General features: G+C 48.6%; 1 protein-coding gene across 6 annotated transcripts in view; it reads left to right on the top strand.

Moving 5' to 3' along the window:
- The window catches only part of HIVEP3 (HIVEP zinc finger 3), a 261,957-nt gene that overhangs the window by 126,986 nt on the left and 114,601 nt on the right, over window positions 1-20,370 (top strand). The window contains exon 1 of one of the 6 annotated variants that reach the window (XM_082777710.1): window positions 18,085-18,279. The exons of the other annotated variants lie outside the window; for them this stretch is intronic. The gene's annotated coding sequence lies outside the window, so the exon portion shown is untranslated. Of the gene's footprint in view, window positions 1-18,084; window positions 18,280-20,370 lie in introns of those variants that run through there. 6 annotated transcript variants of the gene reach the window in all.

A 20,370-nucleotide genomic window follows, 5' to 3' on the forward strand; every position in this document is an offset into this window, starting at 1 on the left:
GTTCTGTTAAGTGTACGGATGACGGATTTGCTTCTATATGATGCATCAAGTACGTGTGTTGAAATAATAGGGGCATTAGAGAGTGAAAATCCCAAAGTGGAAAATGATGCATTGCTGTTGATGTTTGTAACATGGGAGCTCTTGACTGTCAAGGATTTTTACTTTTAACAAGGTATTTCACGACTATGCATCGTCATCTTGAGTCACGTTTCAAATTTATGCTCTGACATATGGCTGCTATGTAGCCATAGGAGCAAATATAATATGTGTTTATTCTTTATTCTTATGTTATTTAGATGAAAAAATATATTTTATCACAAACAAGGAGTTAGTATTTTTAATATTTTGTGTTTCTTTTAATCCCATGTGACCATATTTGTGTGTTTAATTCTGGAATACAAAGCAACTTATAAACTCAAGAAGATACTTGAGTTTTAAGAGTGATGTTTACCAGCTCAGTTTCATGTTGACACAGATATACAAAATACCCTTATTTTTCCTTTATTGATTTCTTATTTGTTCTCTTATCGTTACACCAAAGAAACAAAACTAAGTAGGTGAGTAAACAGCTAATTCCAGCAGTGAGTTGGGTCGGTTCATTTTCTTATTTGGTCTGGGTACAGGAAGAACATGCAGTATCTTGACTGTAAATATCAAAAACTGAAGGCTAGCGTGGACCTCACTATGAACAAGTAGCACTTGGAAGAGCTAATCTGAAACTCGTGCACATACCTGATCTTCATCACTGTTAGTTCCAGTCAGCATATCAAGGTGATGGGAAAGTTAATGAGAAAATGTGGGTGCCACAGCATGGGGTAGAGGTTGGCATGAACCCCCCCCCGCCCTCTTCTTCTGTCCCTTTGCAAAGAGCACAGGCATTATTAAAGCAATTGCATGCGTATTAGCCAGGTCACATAAAGGGGAAACCTTACCTGAAACCTGTTAGCCCTGGCAGTCCTGGTAGGACAGCGTGGTTTATATTACAGCAACCTGCAGGCAGTAGCATTTTGTCATCTGCTTGTTGTAGCAGCAAGAGAGCCAAAATGAAGTACTTATCTGAAGAAAGTCAGTGTATAAATTCATATATTCTTCCCCAAACCATTCAGAGAGCATCACTGAGATGGGTATGGAACAAGAGACATTCTGAGCTTTGTTGGCACTAACAGAGATGGACCTGAAGGATTTCTGTAACTCAGTGCAACATCTGGGAAGGTGACTCGCTTGGAGGATGTGTGGCAGTCGCTCCATATCCAATGCACAAAAATTCGGTCAACTCAATAAACATCCCGTTAAGGGTACACAGTAAGGTACATTGGTCTTGTTATTTAACCTGCCCTGCAAATGCAAGAGCACGTGGCCTCTAACAAGATTAAGTGTTACATTTAAAAACACTAAGCCTGTTAACGCAGTGCATAATTAGGCCCTGGAATTCATTGCCAAGGAAAATCTTGGAGTGGACCTTAATAACATTTTAAAAACCAGACAGACACAGCTAATATTAATAAAACGACTCATAGATCCGTTTGGTGAGAGCTACAGAAAAGTAAGGCTGATTAAGAAATACAGCCTCACGTGTTGGAGTGTCAAACAGTGCCTGCCTAGCGAGCAGGCTTTTTTTTTTTTTTTTTTTTTTTTCATTTTGTGCTAATTATTATGGGCTGTTCTGCACCTGCCTGTGAAGTGCTGGCGCCTGCAGCAGGGGGAGATGTCTGCAGGGGGGTCCATGGGCAGGTCCCACAACTCTGGCCGTGGGATCCGGGAGCTGCTCAGATAAGCAGAGGTCGGCTGAGGCACTTCTGAGAGCACTTGGGCCGTTTCAGGTCACCGTGGCTGTTAGCAGCGTGAAGAAAGGTGTTGAGCCTCCAGTGCTGCAGGGTGGTTTTGCAGTAGGTCGTCTGTGAACAGCCCAGCCTGGGACTCAGGGCATCGCTGCCTCCCTGAGCTTCAGCTGGTTTGCTTTTGAGTTTTTAAAGAAAAGCTGGAGGAGCGAGCAGTCCAATGAAACTGCCTGTGAACAACCTCAGAGGATTCCTGGGCTTTCACAACCCCACTTTATGCTAGAATTAACCCAAATACTAAGAAGAAACATGGGATGAACTTCTAGCAAATGGGTGTCCTGCAGTCCGGCTCTGTGTCCAGACAGAGCTTTACTCCTTGATTCCTTTCTTACCTAATCAGCTTTGTGCCTGTGTAAATCCATGTGGCGATGTGCAGTGAGCTGCTGATGGCTGCTGTTGTGACAGTTCACGATCTGGTGTACATTAAGGTTTAATGCTCATTGAGGTCATACATGGCTGGGTCCCACCCTGTGCTGCATAAGGAGAGGAGCTGTGTTTCGCGGGGAAGCAGATGATGCCAAGGACCCCGGGTCCACACAGCACCTTCTCGTAAGGTGGTGCTGGTGTTTTTTTGTGAGCCGGAGTGGAACAGCCTTGAGACATAATGGACCCAACTTGTACTTCTTGGCTCCGATCTCAAGGTTTTCTATGTCTGGTCCATGACAGCCTCTCCTGGCTCCAGCAGTGGAAGGATGAAGGCTTGTGAAGGCAGGGCAGCACTCACATGGCGAGCGCAGCACCGTGGGTATCGCAGTACTGAGATGGACGTATGGGGCCAGGTTTTTTCAATGTTCATGCCAGGTGCTTCATGGTGCTCAGAGCACCCGGTCTGGCAGCTTGTACCAACAAAGCCCTGCAGCCAGGAAGCTGTGGGGCACCGTGGGGTCATACCGCAGTCCTGGGCACCCTGCTGTGGGTGACCCCGCTTGTGCTGGGAGCTGGACCTGGTGGTCCCCGAGGTCTCTTCTCACCTGAACCATGCAGTGAGCCTGTGAGAACGTACCTGTCAGATGTTCCCCTTCGGGCCTGGCACAAAGGGCAAGGCAGGGATTAAAAACAACAGTCCCGTTCTCACTGAACTGACCCTGCTGCTGCTGCGCATCCCCTGGATGAGGAGCTGGGGGTGTCTGCTCCCTGCACGTTTGCTGGGACATGGGACAGGGATGTGGAACACCAAGCTGTAGCCCCTTCCCAGCTTGCAGGAGGTACTCCGGGGTGGCAGAGCCTTTGCTTTCCATCTGCCGCTTTCCTTCACTGCCCTGGGGACTGTGTGTTTGATTTCCCTTGTCTCTCATTCCTCTGGGCTTGGCTCTGCTGAGATATCACACTGGTTGCCGCTGTCTTGGATGATAAACCACGAAAGGGCATTGCATGAGCAGCAGTGAGCAGAAACCTGAGAGGTGTCTGGCTCTCCCTTTCTATCAATGCGGCCCCTGGGAGGTGATGTGCACATTTACCAGCTGGAGAAAAGGAAGTTTTCAGGCTAACCATCTCTTCTCAACCTTTCCTTTGAAGTTTACACTGCTTCCAATAATCCATGCTTAAAAGAGGGGTGCAGGGGTCAGGGAGCCACAAACTCAAGCTGCTGGTCCCAGGTCTCTGGGCTCTTTGAGACCCAGCCCTCTGCAAGGGACGCCTGAGGAAGCCTGCTTCATGCTCACTCCTCCTCCTCTTCCTCCCTGGCTGGGGCAGTCATGGGAATGGCAGGAGTCCAGCAAGCCCTTACACACTGCAGCTCTTTGCACTTTGTCACAGGAAAGTATGTAAGGACATCCTTAAAGTTAATTATGTGTTTCAGCACCCTCCCTAAGTAGGCATGTTTTTTCAATCGGGGACCCGAAGTAGGAGGCGAGAAGAGACGGGCCAGGAACCTCACTGATTTCACCCTGCAGGTTTGAAGTTGATTTTATGCCAAAACATCATTAATTCCTGCCATTTCCGAAATTAAGCTTCTGCTGTCTGTGCTTGATGCTGTTATATGTAGGTCTGCCTGCGTAGCTGTATTAGCTCAATTTACCTTTCTCTTCCACGACAGTTTTAAGCACTAATTGACCAGAATTCAAACCAGCTTTCTCTCCTGGTAATGTGGTTCATTGCTTATAATTGACCTGCTTTTCTGGCAGGGAAGAGAGCTGTACCAGCCAGCATATACTGTGTGACCGTACCCTGTAATTACTTAGATTCAAGCCCTGGAAGGAAAATTTTAGGAGCTTTCTCTGCTGAAATGAAAGTGTAAGATAATATATATATAAAGAAAAAAATCCAAGCTAGTCATTTAAACATGTAAGCACAGTCAGGGAAGGAAGCTTAGCACTGCTGGTAGCAGAACAGAGCTTTTGGGGGCAGTGGTGGTGGTGGTATGGGTCTCCTGGATGGACAACAAAGTTATCAGTCTCTCACTCTCTCAGGTCTGTTTGGTTACACTTCAGGATGGAGGTGGGAAATACATACACACGCATGGACAATGTGGATCCCTCCAGTAGGTGAGCTTAGACTTGCAGAGCATCCCAGAGCTGGGCCTGGGTCCCCAGTCTCACCAGCTGCCGGTGCTGGCTTGTAGGAGCCCCAGTCCCATCGCTGGCGCACACTCACAGCTCTGGCAGCCCACTTGTCCTGCTGTGTCACCCGGAGGGACACAACACACACCGCTTTCTCCCAGGCCCTCCCCTGCTCACCTACTGATCCCACCTGGCATTTGCTAGTGATAGCGTCCCACCCCTGGTCCCAGCTGTACTCAGACCCTGTGCACACATACATGTGGCAAAGGAGTTCCTCCCCCAGGAAAATTGTTATAAACAGTTTAATGAGAAGATAGGACAGACTGCACTCATCATGTGCAGGGCATGGCTGGAGAAGCGTACTGACCAGCATTGTTTGCACAGGGATGGCCCTTTTTATCTCCTTATCCCTTTATTTTCCCACGTGTTCCTCCCCAAACCACCTTGATCCCTCCCTTCCCCAGCTTTGGGTCCTTCCCTAAACACCCTGCTGTAAGCCTTGTGCAATCCCCAGGTGTGCTTTCCCTGCAGCCACCATGGGGCCCATCCCCGCCTCAGTCCGTAATGAGCTCCAGTTGACTCATCTCATGGGTCATCATCGTGGGTTTCACACCTGGACTCTGGGGCTGAGGCTCTCCCGGGACAACCCTGGGAGGAACTGGGCAGGGTGACCCTTCCTCTGAGTCCCTAATTTGGGTCCCCACATGCTGTTGTGCCTTGTGTTTCTCTGGCCTTGAGAAGATGGGTCAGGGAGGGGCTGAGGGCTGCCGGGATGGGGCTGGGAGTCGGGCAGGGCGTTATTTGGGTCCCTCACATGCCAGGGAATCTCTGTGCTCCTCTGTGGCTGTACAGCAGAGATTTTTATCACAAAACCTGACAGCCCACAGAGGTGGCCAAGACGGTCACCACCATACCCTGCCACCACTCTGCACGGCAATCCCCACTGAAGTGTGATGTCTCCTATCTTTCCCAGAAATTAGGAGGTGTATAAAGGAAACAGCGATCCCCAGTCCAAGATAACATCATAAAACTCATCCTGGTATCAATATTGGGAAGAAGTTGACTGTTCATCAGCAGTTCTAATATTGGAGAGCAGCTCCTGTGCTTCGTGCTGAATTTGGGGGCTGCCTGTACCTAGTGCGTGCAGTTTGAGCGGATGCCTTCCCTTCATCAAGATGTAGATTAGGTGTAAGCAAAGCATCCAGCTCCCAGTTTCTGAGCTCTCCCATTTCCGAGCACATGTGGGTGCCCAAATGAAAGCATGCAGCAATATTTTAGGTCCCACGTGGCTCCTAGTCAAGTTTAGGCATCTGCAAGGCTAGGCAGTTTGGAGCATGGCATTTCTGGATTGCCCTCCTGAATGTGCACAACACATCAGCTGCCAAAGCCAGTCAAAAATGCCAAAGCAGATGTAGAAACATCTGGACATGACCTAAAGCTCAAAGATTTTCTATATTGTCTGCTGATACCCAGCACAGAGCTTTGGCTGATCTCCAGCAGAAGTCCCTTTCTGTTCTCCTGCCCTGGAGGTAAGCAATAACATAACTTCTGCCATATAGCCATGAGGGAGAGAAGAAAATTGAGGGAGTGGGAAACATACCTCGCTGTTTAAATTAACCTCTCTGGGATTCTTTTCAGAAGATAGGAAAAATGACAATCTGATTTACAACAGGCCTTTTCTGCCTTGAAATTCACTGTGTGCCTGTCCTGTCTCCCTACATCTAGAAATAAATCATCAAGCACTTCAGAAACGCTCTCATAGAAATGTACCCTTTTATTTGGCCACCATATGTGCCTGACAGCTCAAACACGCGTTTTTAGGCAGTGCTGCTTCTCCGTGTTTCTTCTCCAGACCCCCTGAGTTCGAAGCATTGATTTTGCATTTAGGCTTTGTGATTTTTTTTTTTTCCTTTTGGTTGAAGTCTCTAGGAGGCTGTGGAAGGGGACTGCAGCATAATGCATGTTTCGGGGAGTTATAATGGGAAACTTAACAAGGGTGAGCAGAAGAGTTTTAAAAGCGTCATTCTCCAAAATTAGCAGGATGTGCACAGACTGACAAGTCCTAAGTTCACACAAGCTGGTGTAGCAGCAAATTGTTGAAGCATCAGCCAGCAGCTGTGTGGGACAAGGCTCACTCCATTTCTGCCCAGGGCATGGAAGCTCAGATGCTGAAAATGCTTTTCTCTCTTTCCACTTCACACACACATACAAAAAAAAAAAAAAAAAAAGCCTAAACTAAACCAAAAACATCAAGGTTTGTTTCTGGACTGTCTCTTCTGTCACATGAAGTAAGGAGAACAAAGAGAGGGCACTACCAAATGTTTATTTCCTCTTTCCTCAACTAATGAAATTAATTGGCAAAATTTATACCTTTGGCACAATGCTGCACTGAAGAATGAATTTTAAGAAAACAAACAAACAAAAAAAAATAAAACTATTCATAAAATAGTAATTATTTTAAAAGTTATCACCATGGTGCCCATTTTGAAAGTTTACATTTTTATACGAGAAGGTGTACATGCTGTGAATGCTGCAGGACCAGTGTGTGCTGCTTATGTAGGAGCCCAGTTAATCTGGACACTAAAGGACACATTTCGGCTTTCAGTGCCATTCTCTAGATTCCCAGAAATCTGCATTCTCATCTCCTAGACCATTGAACATCATCTTTTGCACTGATAAATCCCCAAATCATCAATACGGCCAATTCAAGTTGCTTGTGTGACCCTGAATGCAGGAAAAAGAACATAGAAATGTAGAACAGCAGAAAAAAAAAATAAAAAAAATCAGAGGGTAATACCTTCTCATGCACTGGAAGTTTATCAGTGGCTGTCCTGGTGGTTGTGCAAACGCCCTTTATCCTTAATGAGATGTGTGGCCACCTTGTTTATAGGAAAGCCAGACTAAACAACAACAACAACAAACCAAACCAAAACAACAACAACAACAAAAAACTACAAAGAAATTAAGGTTGCATTAAGTCAGATGGGATCTTGCCTGTGGACTGTTTACTTCAAAGGTGTCCAATCTAAGTTGGAAGGATGTCAGCCAATTCTACCCTCAATTGGGAATGGCCCCACCACTCCGTGGTGCTGCACGGGAGCTGTTGCCCAGTGGGGAGAAGCAGCTCCCACCAACCAGCTGGGTCCATCCGAGTGCCAGTACATTACCCAGAGGGGCTTACTGGAGGCTGAACTTCACCTGAAAATGTTCCAGCCCCAGTGAGGTTGTAGCCACATAGGCAGGTATGGGCTTGACTGATGCAAAAGGTTACGTGGCCACATGGGGACATGTCGGCTGATTGCTGGCTGCATGTAGACTTCCAAATGACCCCAAAGTTTTGCAGCTATTTTGCTCCGTGCAAGCTGTTTGCTGCTCTGGCATTTTATGATGATGCTCATGCAGTTTGATCGACCAACGGAGAGACCTGTCCTTCAGGTCCCTTGCTACATCCTCTTGGGGTGCAGGTTGCTGCCAGGGCCAGGGACCTCCTGGAGAAGGGCGTGGGACTGGATGGCCCTTGACTTGACCAAGAATAGCAGCTCAGGTTCTGGCTAATCTGAAGCCACAAACACAGCAATGACAATTTCATGATTTCCTGCATTCATTTAGGGAGTTAGGGTATTTTGGATATCTTCATTTCATGTTTGCTTCAATTTATTTTCATATGTGACCTGAAGTCTTAATATCCTAAGTTTATAAATTTGAAGTTACCATATCTTATTTGTAAGGGTCTTTTTGATGAAAACTGTCTAAACTGCATGTATTTTTTGTACAGAGTTCATTAGTGAATGATATACCACTGAATATATGAATAATACATAATAAGCGCAGTGCGGGTAGTCAGGTGACACTTCTAATGGTTTGATGAAGTGTGAAATAATGCACACTCATGCACACACATACATCCTGGTAAGAGCACACTTCTGGAGTTTCGGGGCAGTGCAAACAGCAGGGCTGGGACTCTCTCATCTCTCTCCAGTTGAGGAGTCATCCACACTCCCTTTGCAGTCAGTAAAGAGAAAAAAAAAAAGTTCCAGGGCATGATTCACCTGCTACTTTAGATGTGTATCTTGCAATGAAGTGAATCAACTCTAGGACTTCCTCCATAAAAGGAGGTGTGGAGATATTTACTTTGCAGAAATCTGAAGATGAGTGAGAAAAATTCCAGCCAGCAAGCTTACTGCAGAAGAGAGACTTTAATATATTTTTATTAGCAATAGGTTAGGGGCCTGTGCTGCCAAAAATAGCAGATTGGGAAAAGGTGTGCAGGGTTAAAACCCTCAACATTTTTTTCTCTGTTGTAAAGGCTTCCTTTGTGCTATGCAGCAGCATACAAAGATGCCAACCAAAGCAGCTGGGGAGCTTCTCGATCCCAAGTGTCTGTAACAGCCCTGCTTCAGAGATGTATTGAGTAGCTGATGTGGCCCAGGCGACCACATTGGTGTGGTACAATAGTCCTTCATGACTTTGCTTAATTATGTTTTTGCTAGTGCAGTCTACATTTAATATTTGGTGAATTTTAACTTTGCAAAAAGTATTTCAGAGCCAATGTTACTCTACTGGGAGGTCACTTATGGCAGAAACAAGATTGCCACAGAAACTGCTTTTGCACCAGTTCTAGTGTTGTATTCAGTAGGTACAGATTTCTTTACTTAAAGAACAAATGCTGTAAATTTGGAGAAGCTGTGCTGTGTGCATTTTCTTATACATCAAAGAGCTAAATTCCCTGCTTTACAAATGAAAAAAAAAATCAATCAAAATCCTAACTATAAAGTTATGGTTGTTGCCTAAATGATGCTTTTTTATTCCCTTTTTTGGTGTTGTAAGGCTGCTGCCTGCCCTCCCTTGAGCCTCCACCAAAAGTTGCTGAATGTTAGCAGCCAAATGCTCCCCCCAAGTCCTGTTGTATTTAGCCACAGATGCAAAACTTATGATGTTTTCCTACTGAAATTTGTTAAAAGGACACAGTCCACCAATAAAACTATTTTGGTTTCCTATTGCTAATTCTGACTTGAAAGAGGGAATATGAGCTGACAAATTGTTGCTAGTTTCTGTAGCGAGAGGCAGAAATGAGGTAATGCAATTAATGCAATTAATACAAGGAGCAACAGAAGCTTCTGGTAGAGGTTCAGTCATGGTAAATAATTATTCAAAGAAAAATTACTGAAATTACTGATGCATTATTGTCTGGGTTCACTGTATATGGCTATTTGGGGAGTTTAGGTCCAAACACACACTGTTGATATTACTGTGTTAAGAGAAGTTTCTAACTGCTGCTTGATAGGCTGGGTTTGGAGGAACTGTATGGCAAGTTCATAGAATCACAGAATGGCTCAGGTTGGAAGGGACCTGAAAGCCCATCTGGTTCCAGCCCCCTGTCATGGGCAGGGACCCCTCCCACCAGCCCAGGCTGCCCCCAGCCCCATCCAGCCTGGCCTTGGGCACTGCCAGGGATGGGGCACCCACAGCTCCTCTGGGCAGCCTGGGCCAGGGCCTCACCACTGTCATAGTGAAGAATTTCCTCCTTATGTCTAATCTAAACCTACCCTCTTACCCTCTTTTAGTTTGAAGCCATTCCCCTTTGCCACCCCTGACACAGAGTCCCTCCCCAGCTGTCCTGCAGCCCCCTTTAGGCCCGGTCAGGCTGCTGTGAGGTCTCCCCGGGGCCTTCTCTTCTCCAGGGTGAGGAACCCCAACTCCCTCAGCCTGGCTCCATGGCAGAGGTGCTTCAGCCTCTGAGCATCTTGGTGGCCTCTGCACTTGTTCTAACAGCTCCATGTCCTCCTTGTGCTGGGGTCCCAGAGCTGAGCGCAGGCTCCAGGTGGGGTCTCACAGAGCAGAGCAGAGGGGCACAATCCCTTCCCTGCCCTGCTGCCCACGCTGCTGTTGGTGCAGCCCAGCACACGGCTGGCTTTCTGGGCTGCAGGCTCACATTGCCAGCTCGTGCTGAGCTTCTCATCCACCAACACACCCAGGTCTTTCTCCTCAGGGCTGCTCCCAATCCATTCTCCACCCAGCCTGGATTTGTGCTTCAGATTGTCCCAGCCCAGGTGCAGGACCTTGCACTTGGCCTTGCTGAACCCCATGAGGTTCACACAGGCCCACCTCTCTGGCCTGTCCAGACCCCTCTGGGTGTCATCCATCCCTTCCCTCTGGCATGCTGACCGCATGACACAGCTTGGTGTCATCTGCAAACCTGCTGAGGGTGAACTCACTTTCACTGTCTGTGTCACCAACAAAGATGTTAAATAGTGCTGGTCCCAGAACTGACCCCTGAGGGACACCGCTCATCACTGATCCCCCCTGGACATGGAGTCATTGTGTGTTTATCCTTAGGTCCCAGCAGAGGAAGCAGTTTTAGGGAATGCTTTAATGTTTTGTTTTTAGAAGAAGATAAGAGCTGTCATTGTCCAGCTCCATCCGGTCCTTGCACTCATCCATCTCATGATGTAGGACCATTTAGGACTGCACTTCATGATTAATCCATTTTTTCCTGTAATGAGGATGTATTATTCAGTGTTTCTTGTGTCACTGTATTACCTCTTCGTGGACAAGCCCCCAGTCACGTGCATCACAACCTGTCCTGCCTGAGCACCACTGAGAACCTGGGGCCAAATTCAGTCTCAGAATTACTCCATTGAAATTAATGGGCAAATAATCAGAAAATCCTTCCTCTGTACCTGTCTTCTTACAAATAATATTGAAAGAGCACCTATCCAAAGGTCTGGGTGCCTAGAGGAAGTTGGTAAAAGTACCCTGACCCAACCTGCCAGCTCCCCAGGAGCAAACGCAACGCCCTGCACTGAGCTGACCAACCCCCACTGCCCGGCTGGCCCCCCGCTCACACCCCAGTGTGATGGGTCGGGCTGGGCAGTGTGAGGTGAGAGCTGGCTGCTACAGGAGCAGTGTGCCAGTGAGTGCCAAAGGTCCGGGATGGAGCACGCTGCTGCTGCTGCTTCTGCCGCAGGACAGCAGGGTGCTGCCCTGGAAGGGTGGCAGAAGCAGCTGGCTATCGCTTTACATGGGTTTTTCCTCTAAATGCAGGTGATGGCAGCATTTGGGTTCATCTCAGCCATAAGAGTACCAGTGCAGAGGAAATGCAATGCAGCAGTGATCTGCTGAGGTGCACCAAGGCACACAGGCTGCAGCAGCAAAGTGGGGTATCCACGTGTGAGCATGGCTGTGTTGGGATGTGTGGCTTAAATCCTAGAGCTCATCCAGAAACCCAGCCCCCATTGCTCTCCCTGCGCGTAACATTCAAATAAAGTGGCTTGCCCAGCATCATGTGTGCTTCCCAGGGGCTCAAACAGCCCATGCAGCACTGGCTTCACTCTTCATGGACACCCTAGGGCAGGTCGCCTTGGCTGGGGGACGCTGCTTTGGTGTGGCCAGGGAGGGAGGATGGGGCAAAACCACCTTTGGGTGTTCCTTACTTCCCCCTTGCACTGGAGTAAATGGAAAGTGAATGGATTGACAGTGGTGGAAGGCCAACCCCTGTTTCCTTTTACTTTCCCTAGGGTGTGTGCTATTTATTTTTTCTCTCTTACCTTCCCTGCCCCTTGAGGATTTCCTATATACTTTTGTTAGTTCTTAAATTCTTTTGCTTAGTTTCCTGTTTGGTGCTCGGAAGCCACATCTCACTGCTTGCCCTCAGGGTGATGTGTGGGGCGTTGCACTTTAGGGGAATTCCACTGAGGCCAGGACATTGCGGGGGATTCATGGCAAAGGCATCCCTGGCCATACAGCACTTAAGGTAAAACAAATCTAAGCAGGATGTTTGGATGGGTCAGCTGTTGACTTCACAGTCAGAAATGATTGTGTTGCCTTGGAAAATGTCAAGATCAGAATTAGGGAGAAAGAGGTTTTAGCCAGCATTACTGAAATTTTAGATACCAGCTATCTTTTGTCTAAAAAGCTGACAGATACTTGCAGACTATATACATATGGAGCTGCCAAAAAGGAGGTGGCTTGGGGATCAGTGGCTGATTTTACAGCCAGGCATTTAGGAAATTTGAGACGAGCAATTGCTGATGGGACTTGGGAACTTTTCTAGGTGGAATTCAAAAGACGGTAACCAGTAGACAGTATGATGGCGATTTGTGACCATTTAATTTCCGTTCTTAAAAGCAAACCAACCCTTCTATTTTTGCAATATTTTCAGGAGGGAAAATGGCTTCTGTGTATACAGTATAATCCAAACTATATGTTAAAAATGCTTATTTAATTTTCAAATTAATGCTTGTTATGTATAGGCACACATTCTGCAAGATGTGGACCCACTCTGTAATACCTTGTTTCACAGGTATTGATGTGGTTGTCGGGGTGTTTACTGTATATTGGTCTATGTCAGTGGTTTCCAAACTTTTTTTGATTTGTAAATCTTACATTTTTACAGTGGGGTGCAGTCATTTGCATAGCAAATTTAAGCTTCCAAACACTGGATTTGCTTTTCTTAGTGACAACTCACAAAAACCTTAGAAGTTGCCTCCGGATCCCCAGGGCTCCCCAGGCATGCTGGAAATGACTGGACTAAAATTAACAGGAAGAAAGGAAAAGAAAAAGAGTGCTTGAAAGTAGCTGCATCCCTTCCCCCAGTGCAAACACAACAGGGTTTACATGTTCGAGCTCTGAAGATGGTATCTCCTGTCCCCAGTTACTTTGCAAAACTGGGTTAGGCAAGTGGGAAGATGCTCAAATGCATGTGCAAAAATAAATAAACGAATAAATAAAATAATGGGTAAGATGTACCTCTAAGCCACGCATGTAGTTTATTCTAGCAACAAAATAAGCCCTGCTTGGAGGCTGTTTGATCCCTACAGGTAGTGCTGGTCCCAGCCTGCACCAAAGCAAGGGGCAGGCTGAGCTGTATCCTCGGTAATCCCAGCACAAGGGTACATGGCAGGGACGCGCCTCCCTCTGTGCCACCAGCAGAAGCTGGCAGAAACGGCTGCGAGGCAGGAAGCCCGTCAGCCTGGCTATTTCACTCATTAATTCCTGCTATGCCAAAATGCAGCAGCCTCCCTCCCCGAGCGCGTTTTGCCGCGGCGGAGTGCGTGTGTTCGCTCGGATTACTCATAGTTGGCTGCGATTTCTGTTCGCGACATATTGTTTGACAAATGTCAATTCTGAAGAAAAATAATTTAAATTATTTCTTCGAGACAAAGTTTCAGATTTAACATTGAGCAGATGCTCTGTCTAAAATTAGCATAATGATTCCTCATGCCTGCTACTTACCAGGACATGTGTCTTTAATGTAAGTGTTGGAATAATAATGAAAATTCGCAGTGATTTTTTGGATAATTGTAGATTCTCCCGCATGCTTTTGAAATGTTTAATGAGCACAGGGACCTTTGGAGTTGGGGAAAGCTGTTATTCCCATTCTGCAGATGTGGAAAGTGAGACGCAGAGCTCCTGCAGTGCCTGAGGTCCGGAGCGACGCCAGGACCGAGATGAGCGGGGGGGACAGCCTGGGGTCACTGCCCTGCAGTGGGCACGTGGCTCCCGACTGCTGCTGTGAGCATTGGGACGGGATGTGAGCTCCTGGGGTTCAGCTGCTGTAAATGCACGTGCCTTGGGAGAGGTGCCTGGTAGGATTTCCAAAAGTAGGGGAGTTTTCCAAAAGCTGGGCTTGCCGGTGGTGCTGGCTGAGGGGCTACGAGCCTGCGGCTTCTGAAGATCTTGTTTCACTTTTAGGGATTTACAGTTCACATTGTAAAAGGTTGTTAAATATGTCTGAAAAAGTTAAGTTAGATTCATAGGTTTCTGCTGCCGCAAGTTTCCCAAAGGAGGATGACTTGGAAACTATTCCCAATGCCCTCTTCAGTCAGGAGTGTGATTGCTTGTAGTTGGACATAAGAGCTTTAAACAAACAACCAAACAACCTTTGACAGTCCCCAGACCGTTTCCCAGATGGGAAGACTTCACCACAGAAAGGTGAAGTGACTGGGAGGATTAATATGAAAAACCCAGGTTCCCACACTGCAGTTAAAACATTTTTTTTGGGGGGGGAACCTCCTTTCCCACTCCATTACCCCAACAGCAGCTCCCGCAACTGTAAATATGGAAGAGCTGAAAGCACTGACCCAGCTTTCAGCTCCTGTTAAGGTAATTTAGCTGCAGGAAAGAGAGGGATGAGTTAGGGACGTGCGAGTGGCTGAAGGGCGCAGGGTGCTCCAGGGACCACAGCGCCGGGAGCTCCCGTGCTGCAGCAGCGAAGGTGGAAAAACCAGTAACGCTACAAAAAAAAAGAGAGGGAAATGGTTTCAAAGAGGCCTTTTCAGTCAGTGGGTAATTTTTACCTATGCCAGGCCCCAGTGAGGTGAGCAGGGGTGGCTGAAGGATGGGGAGGCAGCAAAACCAGTCTAAACACCCAGGGAAGGAAAAGAGTCTGACCTTTAAGTGCGAGGTGAGATGTGGTTGTTTTGGCCGTGCTCGACCTGAGGACAGTCTCTTGCCTGAGTAAATGCTGGCTTCGAACAAAGGATTTCCACAAAACTGCCCACCGTGGCCTAGGCTTAACCCCGCACGGTCCTGGCCCTGCAGTGGGGAGAGGAGCCCCAGGGGAACCCTTCCCTTCCTTTTCCCATTTAAGCGAAACCGCGCTTTTCCACCTAAGAAAAGCCACCGCCACGGGCAAACACCTTTGCGCTAATTGCATTGAATAGCCATGTTTGTACTGGGCAGGGGAAAAATACCTTGACCTTTTAGATGCTGGGGCATGGAGAACAACCTCCATAAGCAGCAAGAGGGAGTTTGGGAGCTTGGTGTGAGAGGCAGGTGCAAATGTGCTGGTTAAAAATAATAAACAGAAAAAAAAAAGATAAAAAAATCCACAGCGTTTTCTTTTGAGGAAAATCTTCAATGTGCCTGTGTTCAGTGCTGTGTGGTGCACTTTAAAAGCAGCATCAGCACCTCACTACTATTTCCATGGATCCTGGGGCTGTCTTCCAAGGAAAGAGGGTTTGTTATGGACGAGGTGCTGGAACTATCGCAGTCATGCTGGGTGCCCCTCACCCCTTTGGACTGGGAGGGGATGTTTCAGTAAGTGCTTCTCAGAGCCTGTTCTCAGTTTGTCCCCATGTGCAAAGAAAGGAAGGAGGGAGTTGGGAGGAGGTGATCTGTCTGGCCTAGTCAAATCATTACTATCATGAGGTTTCAGCTGGAATCTGATGTGCTTACACAGAAACTGAGATAAAACCTTTTTTTTTTTTTAATTTATTTTTTTTTATTTTTCCCCCCTCACTCAGGCATGGAGTACATAAGAGGCGCATCTTAAATAAGTAAATAAGTAAGATAAGTAAATAATAAGAGCAAATAAGAAAGCATCTTTGATGCTTTTGCTTGTGCAAAAAAGTCCTCATGCTCCTGTCCATGTTCCTGTGAGCTATATTTCATTCATTACATGACTGCCCAAACACTAAAGCTCAACTGGATGAAGAAGGGGGATGCCTGGCCATACCTAGGCCCTTCTATTGCCACAGTTGGTCCCCTCAGTCCTCATGATTAGACTGGTTTGCATTTAAGCGACAAACTTCAGTTTTCAGCCCAACAAAGTTGAGTCAGCCAGGGCCGGGACAGGGCTGTGGGTGCGATGTGCTCAGTGTGGCTGGGGGAGCAGCCTCATCCTTGTCATTGCAGGCTGAAAGTGCTAATTCCAGTGTTTGTCAAGTGAGCCTGCAGGGTGGAGGCTGCTCCAGGTGCACTTGTTAAGAGTCCTTGTGGGGTCCCTTAGTGTGTCCACTGCCTGCATCTGCACAATTCAATGCAACTGCACCTACTTATGGCAAAGTGACTGGCTGAGAAAGAGCGGGGACACCGTGACAGCATGGGAGCAAAATTAAATAAGACTGCAAAGCATTTCTACGTCACACTGTGATTCTCACTTCTGTCCAGAATGTGAGAAGCCGCATTGGGTGTGAAACTGGACTACCAAGACAACAACAAGCCCATAGAAAGTACATGTATTATATAGTATTTTCTTGTTTTTAGCATCAAAAGCACTTGGTGGAGGCAGTTAACAGGGAGATGGGCTGTGGCTGGTTGGAGACTGGCCAGATGGGTGTTTCGGTAGTGGGTTTCCAATCATTAATTCTTCTGAAAAGCAACATGCTGTTTGCTGAGCAAAATGACAACACTGTTCATGTTCACCCCGAAAAGCACATCCTGCTAGGTTTCTGCCAGAATAATTCTTTCCATTGTAGAGACCTCACAGCGTCGTTATTTCATCCTTAGATGACTTTTTTTTGGCTCAACTCTGACTTTGTGAAGTCTGGAGTCAGATAGGAACATAGGTTTGGCACCAGTTGTGGGGGGTTTTGTTTTTTTAAGCTAATTATATATATATATTTGTGTAGTATATTTGTATATATATATTTGTATATGTATATTTGTGCATTTTGTGTATATATATATACATTCGTGTGTATATATGTCTTTGTGTTGCCTGCATCAGAAAAGGAAGGCTCAGATGCAGGTTTGCTACTTTTGCCAGCTCTACCACTGCTGCTTTCACCGTAGTGCTTTACCAGATACACTATAAAGTGGCAAAGCAAGCATATTGAGCATATACTGATGAACTGAGCAAAATAATGAACCTTGGTAAGAGCTCCCATTTTTCTCAGTAAACCCCTCTCTGTAGAGCTATTTCTAATGACCAGAGGAAGCACAAAACACTTTGCTGAATATACGCACATGTATTTTAGATGTAAACAGCCTGGCATGCGAAGCTACTTGTCCTCCTCCAACCCCCCCAGCCTCAGGACCCGGCGCTGTCGTGCTCTGTCCCGGGAGATCGTCGCCGGGATCTCCCCGGGAGCGGGGGCAGCCCCCCCGGGGCGCTTTTCGCATCCCCCCGTGGAAGCGGGACTCGCCTGGCTGCCGGTGGTGTCCGCCTGCGGCTGTGCCAAGGAGCGCTTTGCCTCCCCCTCCCAGCCCAAGGGCTCAGTTTGTGACGGACAGGGATTAATTAAAACCGAAGGAAAAAAAAAAAAAAAAAAAAAAAAAAAAGGGAAAGGAAAAAGGGAAAGCAGCGTGCATGAGGGCAGCCCACCGGGCAGTTGGATGCTGCGGGGTCCCGCTGTGGCCGTGGAGGCGGCGGGCTGGTCGGTGAGCTCCGAGCGCTTTCCCCTTCTCTGGGAAGCCCCGGGCTGCCCCCGGCACGGCCCCGCGTGGGCAGCCCCGCGTGGGCAGCTCGCTGGGGCCTCCCGGAGGGTGCTCGCGGGGTCCCTCCGGGATAACGCCCCCGGGCTGGCCGTGGCCGTGACCCCATCGTCCTCCCCCTCCAAGCCGCAGCCCGGGGGAAGGAAGGGCAGCCGGCGTGCTCGGCTCGCTCTCGGTTTCCCCGGGCATAGGGGACGAGGAGGAGGGTGTGCAGGGGATGGAGGGATAAGGATGGGAGGATGAAGGGATGGGGATGGAGGGATGGAGGGGCCGGCACTGCGCTCTCCGCCTCCCCGGTGCACAACCGGGCTCCCCCGGCGGCGAGAAGCCTCTTTTGTGATGGAAAAGCTCTGGGCTGTGCGGGAGGGCCGCTTCCTGCCCGGGCTCCAGCCCGGCTGCGTTTTTGCCCCCGCGTGGGCGGCCGAGCAGCCGGCAGGGAGCCGCGGCCGGGGCTAGCAGCGCCCGGAGCAGCGGCCGCAGGCTCGGAGGGGCTGAAGGATTCCCTTGTCTGCTCCGAAAGCCGCAGCAGCCGCTTGACAACAGGAAACAATGTGTAGTGAATGGAAAAAAAAAAAAAAAAAAAAAAAGAAAAAAAAAAGAAAAAAAAAAAAGGGGGTGGCGCTGCCCGACCAACTTCCCTTTACATCACTGCCCAAATAAGGAGCTTTAAACTAACCTTTTCTATCGCAGCCCGGCAGAAGATCCCCCTGGAGCCCCGGGGTCCCTTCCTCGCCCCGGGCAGAGCCATGGCAGAGCCGCGGCTGCAGGGCGGGGACAGCGCGCAGGTAACCGAGCCGGGCGCTTCCTTCCATGCCGAGCGGGGGGGCTGCAACCTCTCCCTCCAGCCTAGTTTCTTTTAATATATATATATTTATTTTATTTATTTATTTTTTTCTCGGAGCAGCGCCGAGAGGGGAGGCTGGAAGGGGGCAGAGCAGCCGGGAGGGGGGCGGAATGGAGGGCGCTCGGGACCGGCCGGGCACGGCGCGGTGCCGAGGTCACGGCGGGGAGGGACCGGGCGCTGTCCCCCCCCTTTCCCCCCGCAGCACGGCCACCTCGTGTCCGTCGAGCCGCCGCCAGCCCGCCCGGCTGCCTTGCACCGGCATCGGGCTCTTAATTGGCGGCCACCTCTAATTAAGCTCCGGTGCGAGCCGCGCACTCGCGCTGCTGGCAGCACGCGGCGGGGGGGAGCGGGGTGTCCGGCTGTCTGTCTGGCTGGTTGTCTGGCTGGCTGTCTGGGACGGATTTCCTCCTTATCACTCGCACAGGAAAAGCAGCGGGGAGCGGCGGGGCTGCTCCCGGGCGGTGCGGGACGGCTGCGGGGTGTCCCTCGGGAGCCCCCCTGCAGGCGGGGGGACCCCGCAGCCCGCTGCGCGCAGAGGGCCGGGACCCGGCGCTGCCCCTTTGGTTTTTTTCTTCCTCTTCAGCGTTTCTCTTTGGCCGATGAGCACCTGCACCTCGGCTGAAAATGAGACAGCTTTAAAAATGCATTAAGGCTGAGTAAATGAGTGCTAACGATTTAAGCTTCTTAAGCCTCCTCGATGGAAATTAATAACGCTTTGGATGCACCCAGAGGTGTGATCAGAAATGCAGACGTGCGCTGAGCTGCTCTATGCAAATGTGTGGATTGTTATTCCGGAAAAAGGCACCGTACATTATTATTATGATTATTTTTTTCATCGTTCTTTAGCTAATTGGCTGGCTGTCGTGAAAGCGCTTGGCACTTTTACCCAGTTACACTCTGGCGAGTGGAAATGGCTGGGGCAGCTGACATGGTGATTTATGGTGTGAGCAATACAATCCAAACCCTGCTCTGCTGCTGGAGGATAACCTGTACCTTATAGGCTTTTAGTTTCCCTGGTGTTGAAAGATTGTTAGTGTCAGTGTGCAGAGCCAGGTTTAACCTTTGGTGTCTGGATGCCCGATAGCCCCTTCACCATCCCTCCTGTCTCTTGCTTTACTGGGCTTCCCCTAGTGAGTTGCTTGTGCTTGTTGGGGCTGTCATGTTTTTCTCACAGCATCAGAGCTTCTGAAACTTCGTAGTCTGATTCTCATAGGAAAAAACATGTAGGGTGATGTCAGAGTGTGTATTCACAGTAAGAAAAGGTGGGATTTGTGTAGGATGTTTGGTTCCCAGTTGGCTCACAGGCTCCCAAGCCCGCTACAGCAATCCCCATTGCCCCCATCCCTTCCCCCAGCCCTCCTCGACAGCTTTAGCAGACAGTTCCACTGCAGGGCTCCTGGAAAGCAGTTTTCTTTCATCCCTAGAGAGGCATCCTTCAATGAATGATGGAGAGATTCTGTTGTACGAGGTGGCTGGGGGTTGATGTGTGCTGTCCTGTCTTGCTTCTGAGAAGAAAAGCCTTCTCCTTCCAAGGCTTGCAGTCTGGCTTCTGAGTCCGGTGAAGAATCCGCTGCAGTCCTTGCTAAGAAAAGGCCAAGCAAAATCTCCAGAGGACTTGTGTGAAGAGTGCATCAAGGAAAAAAATCTTCCAGAAGATACTGGTTAATTAATGAAAGTGTTACTGCCAAGCTGCTTGCAGCACTCCAGGCTTTGTGTCCTCAGGGACACGTTCAGCACCTGCAGAGGTGCGCTGTGTCCCTTAGGGAACGTCTCTGAGGAGCCCTCTCCTCTCCTGGGGAAGCTCTTGCAGTGTAAAAGAAGGGGACTTATTCACTTTGACCGATCATTTTAACCCTAAACCACAATGGGCACATGTAATTTCCCTGTGAGGACCTCAGGCTCTGCTCGTTTTGTTTTCCCGTCCAAGCAAAACCCCATTCTCACAGCCTGGCGGGGCCAGCAAACCCTGCAATGTTTGCAGTTGGCTCTCAAAAAATATCCGGCGGCCGTCAGGAGAACAGGGCAGTGTTTG

The sequence above is a fragment of the Aythya marila genome (genome assembly GCF_965140915.1).
Source record: "Aythya marila genome assembly, chromosome: 22".
In the NCBI taxonomy this organism is placed as follows: Eukaryota; Metazoa; Chordata; class Aves; order Anseriformes; family Anatidae; genus Aythya; species Aythya marila.